This window comes from Ambystoma mexicanum, chromosome 10 (genome assembly GCF_040938575.1).
Source record: "Ambystoma mexicanum isolate Mex_15411 chromosome 10, UKY_AmexF1_1, whole genome shotgun sequence".
Classification (NCBI taxonomy): Eukaryota; Metazoa; Chordata; class Amphibia; order Caudata; family Ambystomatidae; genus Ambystoma; species Ambystoma mexicanum.
In genome coordinates, this window is record NC_090932.1 from 1,274,890,698 (window position 1) to 1,274,906,271 (window position 15,574).

Genomic DNA, 15,574 nt, shown 5'->3' on the forward strand with positions numbered 1-15,574 from the left:
TTTATATGAAATATTTAAAAAGTTCAGGCTACTCTGCCCTCGCAGGTGGCATTTTGTCACACCCATGCTTATATGTTGGGTGCACACATGTGGGCTGCACATCAGTAAAGTATAAGAGGTGGCCGGACCTGACACACACAGTCACCCACTTGAGTGCTGCACTGCCAGTGCCATAGGTCCAGCAGTGAGCTGTCGCCCAGTTGGACCAGTAGTATATGACCACTCCATCTAGGCGTGTCAGTGCCAGATCAGAAGTGTTACATCCCTCGCACACAGTCCTGTCAGTTCCACGGAAGATCCTCTTCCTGTCGAGCCTGGCAATGCCACATGAGTCCCGTGCTGTTTCCTCCCTCCCTGCAGATCCTGACAGTGCCACTGGAGTGGAGCAGTGTCTGAGCCCCCCGCCCCCTCTCCCTGTTGGGACTGTAAGTGGTGTTGTCTCGGTGCAGTGTTGTGCACAGTCTGTTGAACACGCCTGGGCTGATGTGCTGGAGGGATTTGTAGCCTGTGGTGGTTAAAGCTCTCGGGTTGGGCTGTTCCACATTAGACCTCTACAGTTAGCAGCTGTCGAGTCGGTTAAATATTTAAACTCGGCTGTGATGTCATCTCGTCTGCACCATAGACAGGGCCCAGCAGTGTGCTGCCTGCCAGACTGGAGGGTGGGGGTTGGAGCAGGGTCCCCGCCTCTCAAAGACGCCGCCTCGCTGTCTCACACCGGCTGAGGCTCCAATAGGCGCAGTCACCGAGACACCAATCTACTGTACTCTTGTACATGGAAACTTCCCACAGAGACAGCGACCACCACATGGCAGGCAGGAAAGGAGCAGCTTCCCCCGCGATAACCCGCAGAGGAGAACGGTAGGAGCCGCGTCCACGCACCCGGGCTAGAAATGAAATAGATAGCTCAGTGAACTAAGCGCCCACTGCCGCGATCTGTGTGTAGCTTCCTGTACCCAGATTGGAGTCCCGGCTGTTCTGACTCAGCCTTTCATCCTTAGGGACAATTATTATTAACATTCTTTTTTTTAGACAATAGACATTCTTTTTACTTCGAGCTTTATGAAAGAGCACATTGTAGCAGACAGTATGTGTAACTCACATGACAGTCATTTCAGGATTCCCGACTGAGAGTTGCCAAAGTGCCCAATAATACATTCTTATAGAATCATCTTGCTACAGAGAGTTTAAAGTGTTGACAGCCAGAACGACGTCTATTGTTCCAGCAGTCACACCCCGAACATATGCTTACTTTAATAAACGGATGGCATCTTTTATTACTCTGATGGGTGTGTCTGTGCGAGATTGAGTGAGTGAAGGTGTATGCTAGCCTGGTGGAAACACACCCTGGCCCATCAGCGAGGCAGAGCGAAGGGGGCGGAGATCTGATTGGGTGGAATGTTGAGAACATTGACAGCTCAGTGTTGTGGTTGGTTGGTCATAGGAGACCAACGCAGCAGGAACTGGCAAGGATGGCAAGAAAATGAAACCCTATGCTGGGGTCTTTTTCAGGTGTCCCACTTTGAGGTTCCCTTTCATGTTGAGATTAGAGTTCTAGTTGCCCTCTGGGCCGTTCATGGAGAGGTTGCTGAGTGCAGACAGTTACCTCATAAGAGGTGCCTGGGCTCTTGGAGGTATCTTGTGGACATACACAAGTGGCCAGGGACGTCAATTCACCAAAATGCTAGGAGCAGCGGAAGTGGTGGCACACGACCCTTGACCTCTGATGACATCACAGAAAATGATGTCATTTGATGTGCCCCAAGTGACATCACGACCTTTCACCCCTTGACAAAACAGGAAATGGCATCACATAGAATTTTTCCAGTACACTAAGAAAAATATGGTTACGATATCACTGTAATATGATATACGTTTCATACAAGAATGGATCACCATATGTAGCAATATCATCAGTGTGTATAGTGCCAACAACCGTAAAGCAATAAAGGACTGTCAACCGGCAGGTGACAAACTTTTGTTGCTGGAACGGAAAACAGTGTATGAACAACCAATATAGTGAGAAACACTGAGCTCAACATATGCCCAGAACAAAAAAGTGTTGAGAAGCTTTTTACAGTCTGTAAACTCAACTTCTGGCCAAAGAGAATACAGAAATTGATTCCAGAATAGGATGCCGGTGTTGCCAGGCTTTACCACCTGCTGACAGCAGACCTGCCAACCAAGTCTCCCGCAACTCGCTGGAGTCTGCAACAAAAAGAGGCTGCCTTCCTCACTGCCACAATTTAACATAATTCTACAGCAAAAGTAGTCTGGAGGTAATCTTCCTGTTGTCCAAGCATTATGAAGTGGGGCTCCTGAACTGCTACTCCTCTCTCAAACCCTTCACTTTCCTCTGGTATCCTACCTGCCTGTTGTAAGGTGCCACCATCCTACCCGTCTTGAAGAAACCCATCCAATGCTCCAACAACATAGCCAGTACCTTCCTTATGATTCCAAGGTTATAGAACGGGAATCATTCAACTGCATCATTGCCAATGGATTCAGTAGCCCTATCAAATCAGATCCACAGCAAATTCTGCTTAGATGCATGGCCGGGCCTCCCTTAATCCATCACAAATCAGATCGACAGCAGATTCTGCTTAGATGCATGGCCGAGCCTCCCTTAATCCATCACAAACCAGATCCACTGCAGATTCTGCTTAGACGCACGGCCGAGCATCCCTTAATCCATCTCAAATCAGATCCACTGCAGATTCTGCTTAGACGCATTTAAAAAGTTCAGGCTACTCTGCCCTCGCAGGTGGCATTTTGTCACACCCATGCTTATATGTTGGGTGCACACATGTGCATCCCTTAATCCATCTCAAATCAGATCCACTGCAGATTCTGCTTAGACAGACGCATGGCCGAGCCTCCCTTAATCCATCACAAATCAGATCCACAGCAGATTCTGCTTAGACGCATGGCCGAGCCTCCCTTAATCCATCTCAAATCAGATCCACTGCAGATTCTGTTTAGACGCATGGCCGAGCCTCCCTTAATCCATCACAAATCAGATCCACTGCAGATTCTGCTTAGACACATGGCCGAGCATCCCTTAATCCATCTCAAATCAGATCCACTGCAGATTCTGCTTAGACGCATGGCCGAGCCTCCCTTAATCCATCTCAAATCAGATCCACAGCAGATTCTGCTTAAACGCATGGCCGAGCCTCCCTTAATCCATCTCAAATCAGATCCACTGCAGATACTGCTTAGATGCATGCCCGAGCCTCCCTGCTTAGACGCATGCCCGAGCCTCCCTTAATCCATCTCCTGCTGCTCGGCCCCTTGCATTCGGTGTTCCCAGGCCTGCTTCAATCTTTACCCATCCACATAGTTCTGCCTTCTGCTTTTGCTCATCTGCCTTTCTTGAACTCCATCAATGCTACCCCATACCTCCACGAAATGAAGGACATTCCTACTGTGACTGTGATCACCCTCAAGCCCCACCCCCTCTCCCAGGAGGAAGGGAAGCCCAAGCGTCTTATGGTGCTATCACAACCCCCTACCCCCACGGTGGGCCTTCCACCGTTAACACTGGATTGCACATCTGTATAGCGGTGTAAATACTGTACCACCGAAGATGTTTTTAATATCTGTCTTGTGCTGCACAAAATATGTGATGGATCGAAGGTTTAGAATTAATGTTAACTACTGCTATTGCTTTCGGTGAACTTCCACACCACCGTGTTTTGAGTCTGCCTGCGTCATTGCAGAAGGAAATCCGCCATATGAAAATCAGCATTGGTATCACCACCAGTGGCAATAGCCCAGCCCAAACTGCTGGTCCACATCCCCTTTGTATGGAAGAACAAGCAACCCCAGACATGTTTCGGCCGTCATAGATTGTCTCCGTTCTTTCCAAACATCACCCGGTTCAATGCATTAGTTCCATGTGTTTTCATCTCTGGCATTTTACAAATTGTCATTTTAAAAATGTAGTTTTCACCTGCAATCCCCCAATTTAAGCCCCTCCAGTACCCCTCAATCCCTACGCCAAATACAGAACACCTAGGTAGTAAAAAAAAAATGAAAACGGCTGCAGTGCAAACTACATGGTTAAAATGGCTACTTGTAAAATGCCTGCTTAGAAAACACGGTGAGCGCCTACAATATATCATGTCTGTGTAAAGCACCCGGCAATGGGGCAGTTTCAGCCATGAAAATGCCATTGGCACAGTATTTCCTGGGGAATCGATTTGCATTTCCACTGAAAAAATACAAAACATAAACAAAATACTGTATGGCCTCATCCTGCTTGTGAAAGGGGGGAATTGATTCTGGCTAATAGTATGTTGTCCTAGGGAAGCGCTCAGACCCAGTTATACATGTATAATAATAATGTATTTGTCATATAGCACTAAACACCCATAGGTCTCGGAGCACTGAAATAACGCGAGACATCACTATGCCACAGAGAGGTACTCGATGTATTCACCTCGGAAGAATGAAAGGCTGCGTTGACTCTTCCTCGACTCGAACCTGCCACGCCAGACTGTGCACATATGTCAGGGGCGAGCGCTTATCTCACTGAGCTATGACTGCCCCTTGACTGTCGGAAGTGTGGCTGAAATTTGGTGGGAAATTAGCTCTAGGGGGCGTGGCCAGTGCCAGGACATAGGACAGAAGGGGGAGGGCTACGTGCCTTTTGTATAGGGCACGTGGCCACTTTCCACTTTGAGATTGACACCCAGTGGGTTCTTTCACTAGTCAAAGATGACTCCCAGTTCCTAAAATGGTGCTGCAACATTATGAGACAACATGGAAAGCCTGTCAGCAACATTCTAGAGTTGACACTTTCACAGGTGCTCGCACTAATAATCAAGCAACCAGTATTGCATCACAGGCCAATTCCCACACAATGAACTGGGCCCACACGAAAACATTCCACCCGTGCCCCACAGAGGTTTTGGTACAGGTTAGGATCCCTGCCCACCCTCCAACATCACTTTAGGGGTGCCTGATATCTACCACCAAGAGCACAACACTTTTGGAGTGCTGCACCTTGACCCAGAGGTATTCTCAACCAGGGGCAGGAGATGCCATTGTGGGAGCAAATTAAGCCATTTCATTTGGGGTGAACTTCGTCAGTGAAGAACCCAGCTTGTCTACCCAGATTTCTGGCCAAAGTAGCTGAGGATTGACCAGAATCTCCAGACCAAGATACTAATGACCAGTGCACGATAACACACAAGACCCGCCTGTCAAGCCACAATGCACCGTCCTGCTGTAAGGCCATCACCGCTCCAGTCGACAGTATTGCAATTTCTTGAAAGCAAATATATGAACACATAATTGAGTTCAATTGCGCCTTTTTTGCATGCATGAAGGATTAAGAGAACTCTCCTGTCATCTGGAAACTGCAAATGTCGACACCAATTTAATGTGGGGCTTCTGATCGGGTTTAATCCCAGGGACATCATTTAGGGGTCGCACCTGCGACCCATGAGGTCTCCCTTGCTACCCCTGTGGAATCCCTTGCGTCCCCAAGTATAAAGTATATATTTTTTTGAGGCTCCTGGGCTGTGGCCAGCAGCATTGTTTCTGCAGTGACTAGTTTTCTGATAGCTATAGTGGGTAAGATAGCTCACTGGGTTGAGCGCTCGCTGCTGCACTGTGTGTGTGGGCTCTGCAGGTTTGACTCCCGGCAAGGTCAACTCAGCTTTTCATCCTGCTGAGGTTGATAAATGAGTATCAACAAAGGTTGGGTGATATTGTATGTATATTTGTTATATATGAAGTGCTTAAGGGGAAGTGCTATATAATACCACATCATTATCAGTTGACCTTCGACTGCTTGCATGCACAGTAATATGGGCCTATACGCGCTGATTTTAATGATACATATGGTGAACCATTCTTGTATATTGTAACCATATTTTTCGTATTGTACTTTGAAACAATGCTATGTGATGCCACTTTAGTCAGGGGTAAAAGGTTGCGTTCCATCACTTCCCATGATCTCACTTTAGGGTGGGGTCAAATGACATCACTTCCTGTGATGCCATCAGAGGTCAAGGGTCGTGTGATGTCACTTCCGCTACCTCATACATTTTGGTGAAATGACATCCCTGTTTATTCCCCTTAAATTAAGACTCACAATTTTAATGTCTAAAAGTAGTGCGGCATACACTCATTAATGCATTCATATACTGTATGCTGACGAGTCATCTCTTGCTATCAGGGGAACGAGCAGCAAACCATTTCGCCATGCAGCATTATCCGAATTTCTCACACCATTAGAACATCTTTTCTGGTGCTTTTCATTTCCCTAAACTGCAATGCAAAGAGCGGGCTTTCTTTATGTTTCTGAATCTAAACTGTCTGGCCTTTTTTTTTATTTCCCCCAACAATTAAACAAATCCAAAATAACTATGATCAGCATAGCACTGGGCATCTAATTGACACAAAAGGGGGCAATACCTGGCCCTTTCAATCGTTCAACATAGTCTTTAGCAAAACAGAATCTATCAATCACCTTCTGGTAGTCGTGCAGTGTGAGACATGCTTTGTACTCAAGAAGCGCCCCAAGTTTCCCCCACTCCGAATTCATAGGTGTACAAAATAACTCCCCTATACAACGAGACTTCAGCCTGCTTGGAGCTGGTTCTGCCTAAATCTCTCTCTCTCTCTCACACACACCCACTCACACACACACACACTCACACACCCTTGTCCTCCAGCAGCCAGTGTCGTGATGTCCTTGAAGGAGACGATTGGGCCGACCACAGCCACTAAAAAGAAATGGGGTAGCAAGGGAGACAGCAGGGGTTGCAACTTCGACGCCCGGCGACCCCTAAGTGATGTTGTGAACGGAGGATAACACAAGAGCAACGTGCTGGTCTTTGTAGCAAGTACGTTATAAAAAATGTTTTAAAAAAACAGTAAATAAAAATGTCCCTGCAAGTGGCCTAACATGACTGATTGACCATAGCCGTGTTACAGTGTCGCATGTAGGTTTTGAAATAGAAAAGTATCCTCAAATTATTATGTCTTTGAAAGGGGAGTGATTCCTATTATAGAGAAGCGCTCGCAGAATTTGTAATTTGTAATTTGTTTATTTGTAACGCGCACCATCAGGCCCAGAGGCATCAGGGCACAATTTAGACATAGTTACATAAGCATACAATTAAATATATTCAAAACATAGCAGTGCATAGTATTCAAGGCATACAGCAATATACATATCTACAGAGAGATTAGGGCAGGCAATTACCGGGGGCTAGTTCGGGCATCATGGCTGGTTGAAGAGCCAAGATTTGGTTTTAGTTTTGAAAGCACTAAAACGTTCTTCAGATCGGATGGAGATGGGGAGGGCATTCCAAAGGTTGGAGGCTAGGACGGGGAAGCTAGATCCACCCGCTTTTTGTAGTTTAAACCTAGGAATGGTTAGGCAGTGGGTCTGAGCCGTTCTTTGCGGGCGGGTGGGCGCGTGTCGGTATATCCGGCTACAGAGGTATGGTGGGGCTTGGTTAGCTAGGCATTTGTGGGTGAGGCCTAAGACTTTCAATTAAATTCTCTGTTTGACCGGTAGCCAGTGTAGGTTGGATCTAGATTCCGAGATGTGGTGGTTTCGTGGGATGTTTAGGGCTGCTCTGATAGCGTTATTCTGGGTGATTTGCAGTTTGTTCAGATTCTCTTGGCTCGTTCCAAGGTAGAGGGCGCTCCCATAGTCAATTTTGGCCATGATAAGAGATCTGGCCAAGGTGACCGTGTTAGGGGTGGTCAGAAATGGCCTGCAAGCTGCATTGAGTTTGCAGGTGTATGCTGAGGAGGATCTGACTGCATTTGATTGACGGGATAGGGATAGGGTGGCGTCAAGATAGACACCTAGAGTTTTGGTGTCTTTCGAAACTGGGATGGTGTTGCCATCGATGACAAATTATTGATAGGAAGGCTCAAGTTTGCTTGCATAGTGCGCAAGATGAGGAGCTCAGTCTTGTAGTTGTTGAGGCATAATTGGTGTTGCGCCATCCAAGCTTGGATAACCAGGTAGACCTCGTTCAGGGCCTTAGAGTCAGCCAAGTAGTCACCAGTGATGGGAATGAGTATCTGGGTGTCGTCACCGTAGTTCGTATCGGAGACACCCAGATAGTCAAGTACATCAAAGAGTGGTTTAGTAAAAACGTTATAGAGCGTTGGTGACACACAAGAGCCCTGAGGGACGCCGCAGTGAATCGGGGAAGGATCTGCAGTTGCAGATTGAGAGAAGACCCACATGGATCTATTACTCAAGAATGATTTGATCCAGGCCGTAGCTGTAGGTGAGAAATGGGCGGCCGAGTGAAGATGCTTGCATAGGATTTGGTGATTGACCAAATCGAAGGCCGCAGAAAGGTCAAGAAGAAGTAATAAGGCAAGTTTGCAGTTGTCCTTTAGCACTTCGATTTGGGTTTTTAGGTCTAGTAGAGCTGTCTCTGTTCCGTGTCTGGGGCGGAAACCAGATTGTCTAAGACCTAGGAGAATTTTGGCGTCCAGGTGCTCTTGGATTTGCAGGTATGCTGCACGGTCTAGAATTTTTAACAGGAACGGGACAGTGGTGATGGGACAGTAGTTGGTGGGTATGCTAGGGTCGAGAGAAGGTTTTTTGAGCAATGGGATCCCCCAAGCGTCCTTAAGGTTGTCGGGGACAATTCCTGTTTTGAAGGATGCGTTGATGAAGGATGTGATAAATGGGGCCATTTCGTGGGTGGATTCCTTGATAATTGAGGCAGGGCAAGGGTCGCCCTGGCAGTTGGACGGTTTGATCCTCAGAATAATGTTTTCTACCTCAGCAATGGTGAGGGGTGAGAAGGCGAATCGTTTGCAGCTTGGGACGTCAGGGGAGAGGGCCTCTGCTAGGATGGGAGGGCGGTTGTCCAGTTTCAGGCTATCTTGTTTGGCACTGATTTTAGATTGAAGCATGGTGATTTTATTCAGTAACGCTGCCTGAATGTTGGCACACCATTTGCTGTCTTTAATGCAGGTGTCAGGGGGAGCAACACGGGTTTCGAGCTCTTTTAAGATCTTAACTAGCTCCTTGGAGTTGGAGTCAGCAAGCAGAATGTGATTATTAAGGGATTCTTTTTTTGCCTCTATAATGGCTGCTTTGTAGGTGAGCGAGGCCAGGAAGAAGCCGTCTTTATGCGCGTCAGAAGGGTGGGATTTCCAACGGTTTTCGGCGCAGCGTTTGGTTTTACGGAGTACTCTTAGCTGTAGGGTGAACCACGAGTTCAGGTGTGCACGTGGTTTGGCCTTCCTCAGTTTGATGGGGGCCAAAGAATCTACGGCGGTCAGCATGCTACAGTTGTAGATATCAGCTAAGCCAGTCGGGTCGTTACAGGAATCAGAAGCTGCTTTAAGAGAAGGGAGTAGTAGAGGGAGGAGTTTTGCTTTGGTTATGTCCTTTTTGTTTCTGGTCGGTAGAGCAGGTGCTATCACGGTCGGGATGCGGGGGGGGCGGCTTCAATGTTAAAGGTGATAATGTGGTGGTCTGACCAGGGGATAATGCCAGGACATTGATATTACAATTGGAGCTGGCTAGCCAGTCGAGGGTCCTGCATTTAGAATGCGTGGGCTCTTGGATGTGCAAGGTGAAGCCAGAGTTGGAAAGGTAGTTTTCCAAATCAAGAGCAATAGGATCTTTAGGGTCACCGAGTCCCAAGTTGAGGTCGCCCAGGATGATGATTTGTGAATTGGTTTTAGCGTTGTCAAGGAGGAGGGTGGATATGTCGCCGATGAAGGAGGGTGCAGGGCCTGGAGGCCGGTAAATTAGGTGGAGTGTGGCAGTTTGGTTGGGTGTTAGTGTGAGTTTGACTGATAATACTTCAGCTGACTCGAGTTTGGTGTTAGTCATTACTCTTAGGTCCAAGGTGATTTTATGGATAATGGCAAGGCCCCCACCTCTAGAGTGGGAGGCAGAGGTGCGGTCACATCGCAATATGCTAAAGCCAGGTGGTATAGCAAGGGCCAATGAGGGACCGGAAGCGGCATGTAGCCAGGTTTCAGCTATGGCAATGAAGTCAAGATCTGACGATGTTATAAGGTCTGCTATGTCTAAAGCGTGAGCTGGGAGGGATCTGGCGTTGATAAGGGTGCCTTTGATGATAGGCAGTTTTGCCTTTGTGGAAGGGGGTTTGCTTTTGTTTGGGACCGATGGTGGGCACGGGAGTATGTGTCGAGTTTGTTTGGGGAGGTTGCAGCGGTTAGGGCGTATGCGGAATCTGGTGCCTAATCTTTTATTTCTAAGAGATGTGGGGCATGGTTGGTTCGGAGTAGGTTTGCTAGCAACTCCAACCAGAGGGCTGGGTCATTGAGGTAGGGATTGAAGTCGGTAGTGAGGTGTTGGAGGCCTAAGGTGGGTGTCCTTGCGGAGGTCGCCATGCGCAAAGTCTGTGGGACAAGACTGAAGCGGGACATAGTGTCAGGTGGCTGAGGGTGAGTCGGCCGTATTGGATCCGTGCGTGGCTGAGAGAGGATTGTTATTTTGGATGGCAGAGAGTGGAACAGAAAAAGAAGGAGTGCCAGAAGGCACGCCATATCTTGATTGAGCGTGTGTAACTCTTAGAAGAACACTGCAACCCACATTTATATGTCTTCTATCTTTTAGTGGCATTCACGCGACAGATTAGCGTCTCTGCTCCTGAGGCAGTTTTTCAGTGAGGTACTGGGGGGTGGGCGGGACACTCTGAATTTGACTGTATCAAAGCAAATGGGTTTTGGAGCCAAATTCACATGACGATTGTACATAAAAAGTGTGCCTGCTAAGGCATGTTTTTATTTATGCATATAAGATATATTATACAGCCCATGTTATGTGTTGTGGTCAATGTGGTTATATACATGCAAATGCAAAGTGGTGACAACCCCGCCATTGCTATTGCTATTTGCTCTTCATCCCCACTTGTAAACTGAGAGCGACAGCAAAGGGCCTTTAAGTGAATGCTTTATGAGACAATGCGGTCCACACTTCTGCACTCACTGTTCTACAGGGGAGCACTATCTAAAGTAGATATAGTAGAGAAGAATAGTACATGAGGCGGTTAAAGGGGTTTCATATATACCTATCACATACACACAGAGAAAATGACTGGTGATTGGGGCCGGCAGCGTGTGAGCAGGAGATTCCAGGCATGCGCCCCAAAAAACTCTTATGAGTCTGCTGCATGATCTCTACAGACCCATCCCCTTCTTGGGGGTCATCTCGCATTAGTGTGGAGGGAGGGAGACTGTGGACTAGGAAACTCTAACTCTTCTTATTCTGCTGCATGACCTCTACAGACCCATTCCCTTCCTGGGGGTCATCTCGCATTAGTGTGGAGGGAGGGAGACTGTGGACTAGGAAACTCTTCTTATTCTGCTGCATGACCTCTACAGACCCATTCCCTTCCTGGGGGTCGTCTCGCATTAGTGTGGAGGGAGGGAGACTGTGGACTAGGAAACTCTTCTTATTCTGCTGCATGACCTCTACAGACCCATTCCCTTCCTGGGGGTCGTCTCGCATTAGTGTGGAGGGAGGGAGACTGTGGACTAGGAAACTCTTCTTATTCTGCTGCATGACCTCTACAGACCCATTCCCTTCCCGGGGGTCGTCTCGCATTAGTGTGGAGGGAGGGAGGGAGACTGTGGACTAGGAAACTCTTCTTATTCTGCTGCATGACCTCTACAGACCCATTCCCTTCCCGGGGGTCGTCTCGCATTAGTGTGGAGGGAGGGAGACTGTGGACTAGGAAACTCTTCTTATTCTGCTGCATGAGCTCTCTGGGCCCATCCCCTTCCTGGGGGGGTCATCTCGCATTAGTGTGGAGGGAGGGAGACTGTGGACTAGGAAACTCTTCTTATTCTGCAGCATGAGCTCTCTGGGCCTATCCCCTTCCTGGGGGGGACATCTCGCATTAGTGTGGAGGGAGGGAGACTGTGGACTAGGAAACTCTTCTTATTCTGCTGCATGAGCTTTCTGGTCCCATCCCCTTCCTAGGGGTCATGTCTCTTTAGTGTGCAGAAATGGAGCCCATGGACCTGGTGTACAGTAGCCGCTACAGTGAGTAACATGCACTTGATTCCCTCTGCATCCACAATATGATCTATTGAAAAAGTAGAACTGCTTCCCCCATGCAGGCCCCTTGGGCACTGCTCAGTGACAGACAGTAGCTAATACATATCAGGAAAGTCATGCACCACAAGGGTCCAATGACAGCAGATTTTGCAGGGCAAATATGCAATGAGGATCAAACATTCCGAACATGATACAGGTGGTGAGCTAAAAGTAATAATTATAATACAGCTGGGCCCTCGCATGTTATTGAGTAGCAGGCAAATCTGCTTTCATGCCCTATTGGAAGTCTCGCCTGTTAATGAATAGTGGCCATGTCATCTGTCCTTGAGTATGAGAAGGTTTACCTGTCAATCAGTGTCTGCAAGGAAACATTTTGGATACAGGATCATACCCACTATTGGATCTTTGGGCCCGCACCTGTAATTAACAGTGTCTCACCTTTTATTGCCTCTTGAGAAGCTTGCTTTTTTATTGGTTATCAGAAATCTCACTTATCATTCAATATTTGATAGCTCACCAGTTAATAGCTATCAGCATTTGGCCAGTTACTGAACGTTGCACAGCTTGCCTATCATTGAATGTCTGTTATCGCACCTGTACTTGAATACTGCGAAATTGAATATGGGCAATTTCACATATCATTGTGTATTTGAATCACACCTTCCTACATGTTGGGAAGATCACCCGCCATTGGTTATCGCGAAACACACCTGTTGCTTGGCATCTTTAAACTCGCTTACCCTGTGTATCAGTAAAGCTCACCTATTACTGGCAAGGTAAGGAGGAACAAGGGTCAAAAGGCAACCGCGTGAAGCAAGGAGGCAAGGTAGCTCAGAACGACATATCCAATTTTGCATCAGAACTCTGGCGTGGGTTCTTTTTGTTAGGTAGTTATTTATAGACAGTTATCTCCACCTCACAATTGTGATCTTCCTTCAGATTACCCTGGTGGAGGTATTTGTAGGTGGGGCCTCGAGGCAGTAATAGATGCCAAAGGTGTGCGGCTCACCCAATATCTGGTCCAAATAGACCGCAGAGTTCCCAGCTGTGCGCTCTAACTTGCGACACCCCGCAAGCATTCATCCTGAGCATGCAGCTATCAGGGAACCGCTTACCGGTCTTGTCATCAAGATCCACCAACATGCAGATGACATGCAAATCTACCGGAAGGTCAACTGGTCAATGACATCCACCGTTTCCTACACTGCCTCGATCTCATCTAGTTCTGGACGTCTAGAACCGACTTTTATTTTATTAAAAACATATAATGTCCACAGCTTGGATGATTTACAAAACTGAGCCCCCCACGAAATCGGAATCCACCCTGCAATGGTCATAGTCCAGACACGGCTGGCTGTCCTTCAAGGCTTAGGTAGCAAAGGAAACACAGACAGCCCAGCACTAACTTTCTCTCCTCTGCAGAATCAGGGTTCGAGTCCTAAATAAACAAGCATTGGCAATGCAAACAGTTTGGGCTTTTGTGTAGGGTTGGGAAAGGCACTCGCCAGGCACAGCAGTAATGGTATTAACCCATTGTTGGTAGCAGGTGCAAAATGGTGCGAGGACCTGGCCATCAAATAGCAGTGCGTGGCAAAAGCTTTAAACTCATGCACAAGCCAAACATTTTGGCCTTGCCAGTGCTTGTTTTTAACAGGACTTCAGCGAAGGACACGCAAAGTGTTTATAGAGTGGCTGAACGAAGCCCTGGTAAGACATTTTTGTTATATCAGTAGTGTGCTTACAACTCCAATTAAGTCATTGGGCCTCCTTATGAGTCTGCCGGTGCTATCGGCGGGTTACCGGCAGACTCGCCTTACTGTTACCAACTGTGTCACTGGGATATTACGGGTGCCGGCAACGGCGGTAATTTCCCATTCCATGGGATGGGAATTTTTGAAGCACTGCAACCGTTGTTAACGTTACCAGTGCTTCAGTGATTACTCTGCCGGTAGGGGTCTGAACTACCGGCAGTTCACTGCCCCTACCGGCAGACTCGGAGTAAGCCGGTCTGGGGAAAATACTGTAGCCGGATTACCCGCTGTTTTACCAGCATTTTTCCGCTTACATGTAATGACCCCCATTAACTCTCAGAAGACTGCTTTGAAGAAACATTGGCAGGAACTTTGAATGCAAAGCCTGACAGTAAGGCTTGAATAAAGTGAGCTAAAAGAGTTCCCACTAGGAGGTGTTTTGGGGGGGCAGAGGCAGGAATGGGTGGAAATGGCCATAGAGATTAGCATGGCCATTGGCAGGCAATGGGTGGGCACATAACCAAACAATAGCTAGAGCCTGTGTATCTCTCCTCATCTGTTATTCCTGTGTGTCCCTCCTCATATGCCATTCCTCCCTAGCTCTACTCCAGTGCAATAGTTTCAAGTGACTCCTAATAGCGTAAACTAAAAGTGGAGGGTCTGTGACGCAAGCATGTGAAAGTGACGTGACATGAAGTGATCATTGGAGACATTTTACTGTGTCTTGGTGAACACTTCATCTGGTCTTGCGCAGGGTCGGACTGGCCTATAGGGCAATAGGCCCATGGCCGAACCCAATACACAGTTGCTAGTGTGGGCCAGTTTTTTTGGTGAAAGTGGGCCAATTTTTTGGCCAATGTGGACCAGTTTGATGAGTCACCTCACTATGTGGTTAGTAGTTTTGACAAGTGTTACTGAATAAATATTCTTTAACACGCACAATTTGCATCACATTTTATCAAAAACCTTCTCCTTGGGTAATACTCAAACAGTCTTCTACAAACGGAATGAATTGTCATTTGCAACTGTGGGACACTTTTTCATTGGTGCCCGAGACAATTTTATGGCCCAGTCCGACCCTGGTCTTGCGGCTAACAGTCACCTTTCAACCAAGCGATGTAGGTTCGAGACCGGGCAGCGGAAAAGGGATAAACGTGGGTGAAGGGAACGTTTGTATTTTTTCCTAATGTAAAAATACCTGCGTGGTCCCTTGACTAGAGCCCTGCTCAGAATAAAACTATTCACCGCAGCCCCACATCCAGAAGCGTTGTCCAAGCTCTAGCACGCTCCCACCAGGGTGGAAGTGATGCCCTCCTCGCTGCTGCCTGTCTCCACTCTGTCATCGCACAAGAGAGTCTATCGCACAAGGCCGAATTCCCCCTAACAACAGGTCACAACAAACCTGTTTGCAACATCACAAACCTGAAGGAACTGCAGTGACTGTCCCAGCAGGCTCATGTCATCTTCAAATCTTCCTGCATCACCCACAAGAACATGACAACATCGAAGGAGACCAGCAACAACATCTTCAGGGCCGAATCCTTTAATGCTGCTCACCAGGACCATAAAATAAGCTCCTGGCACCATCGGACAAACTGGCCCCCTCTGCCCAGCACTTGTGGAAAGAACTTTAAAACTGCTCTTCAAAGGACACCTCATCGACATTGATTACGGAATGACCCCACCATCTCCTCGCCTCTCACTTTGTAGAGTGCTCGGTTGCTAAGCCAGTAAGGTTTCTGCGATAGTAAGTCAAATAATTCAGACATACACATACATCGCAGAG

At 47.6% G+C, this 15,574-nt stretch overlaps 1 protein-coding gene across 1 annotated transcript in view; it reads left to right on the forward strand.

Moving 5' to 3' along the window:
• The first annotated feature begins 712 nt into the window (after positions 1–712).
• Positions 713–15,574, forward strand: part of GAS2L1 (growth arrest specific 2 like 1) — a 412,663-nt gene continuing 397,801 nt past the window's right edge. The window contains exon 1 of the mRNA XM_069619267.1: positions 713–858. The gene's annotated coding sequence lies outside the window, so the exon portion shown is untranslated. The remainder of the gene's footprint in view (positions 859–15,574) is intronic.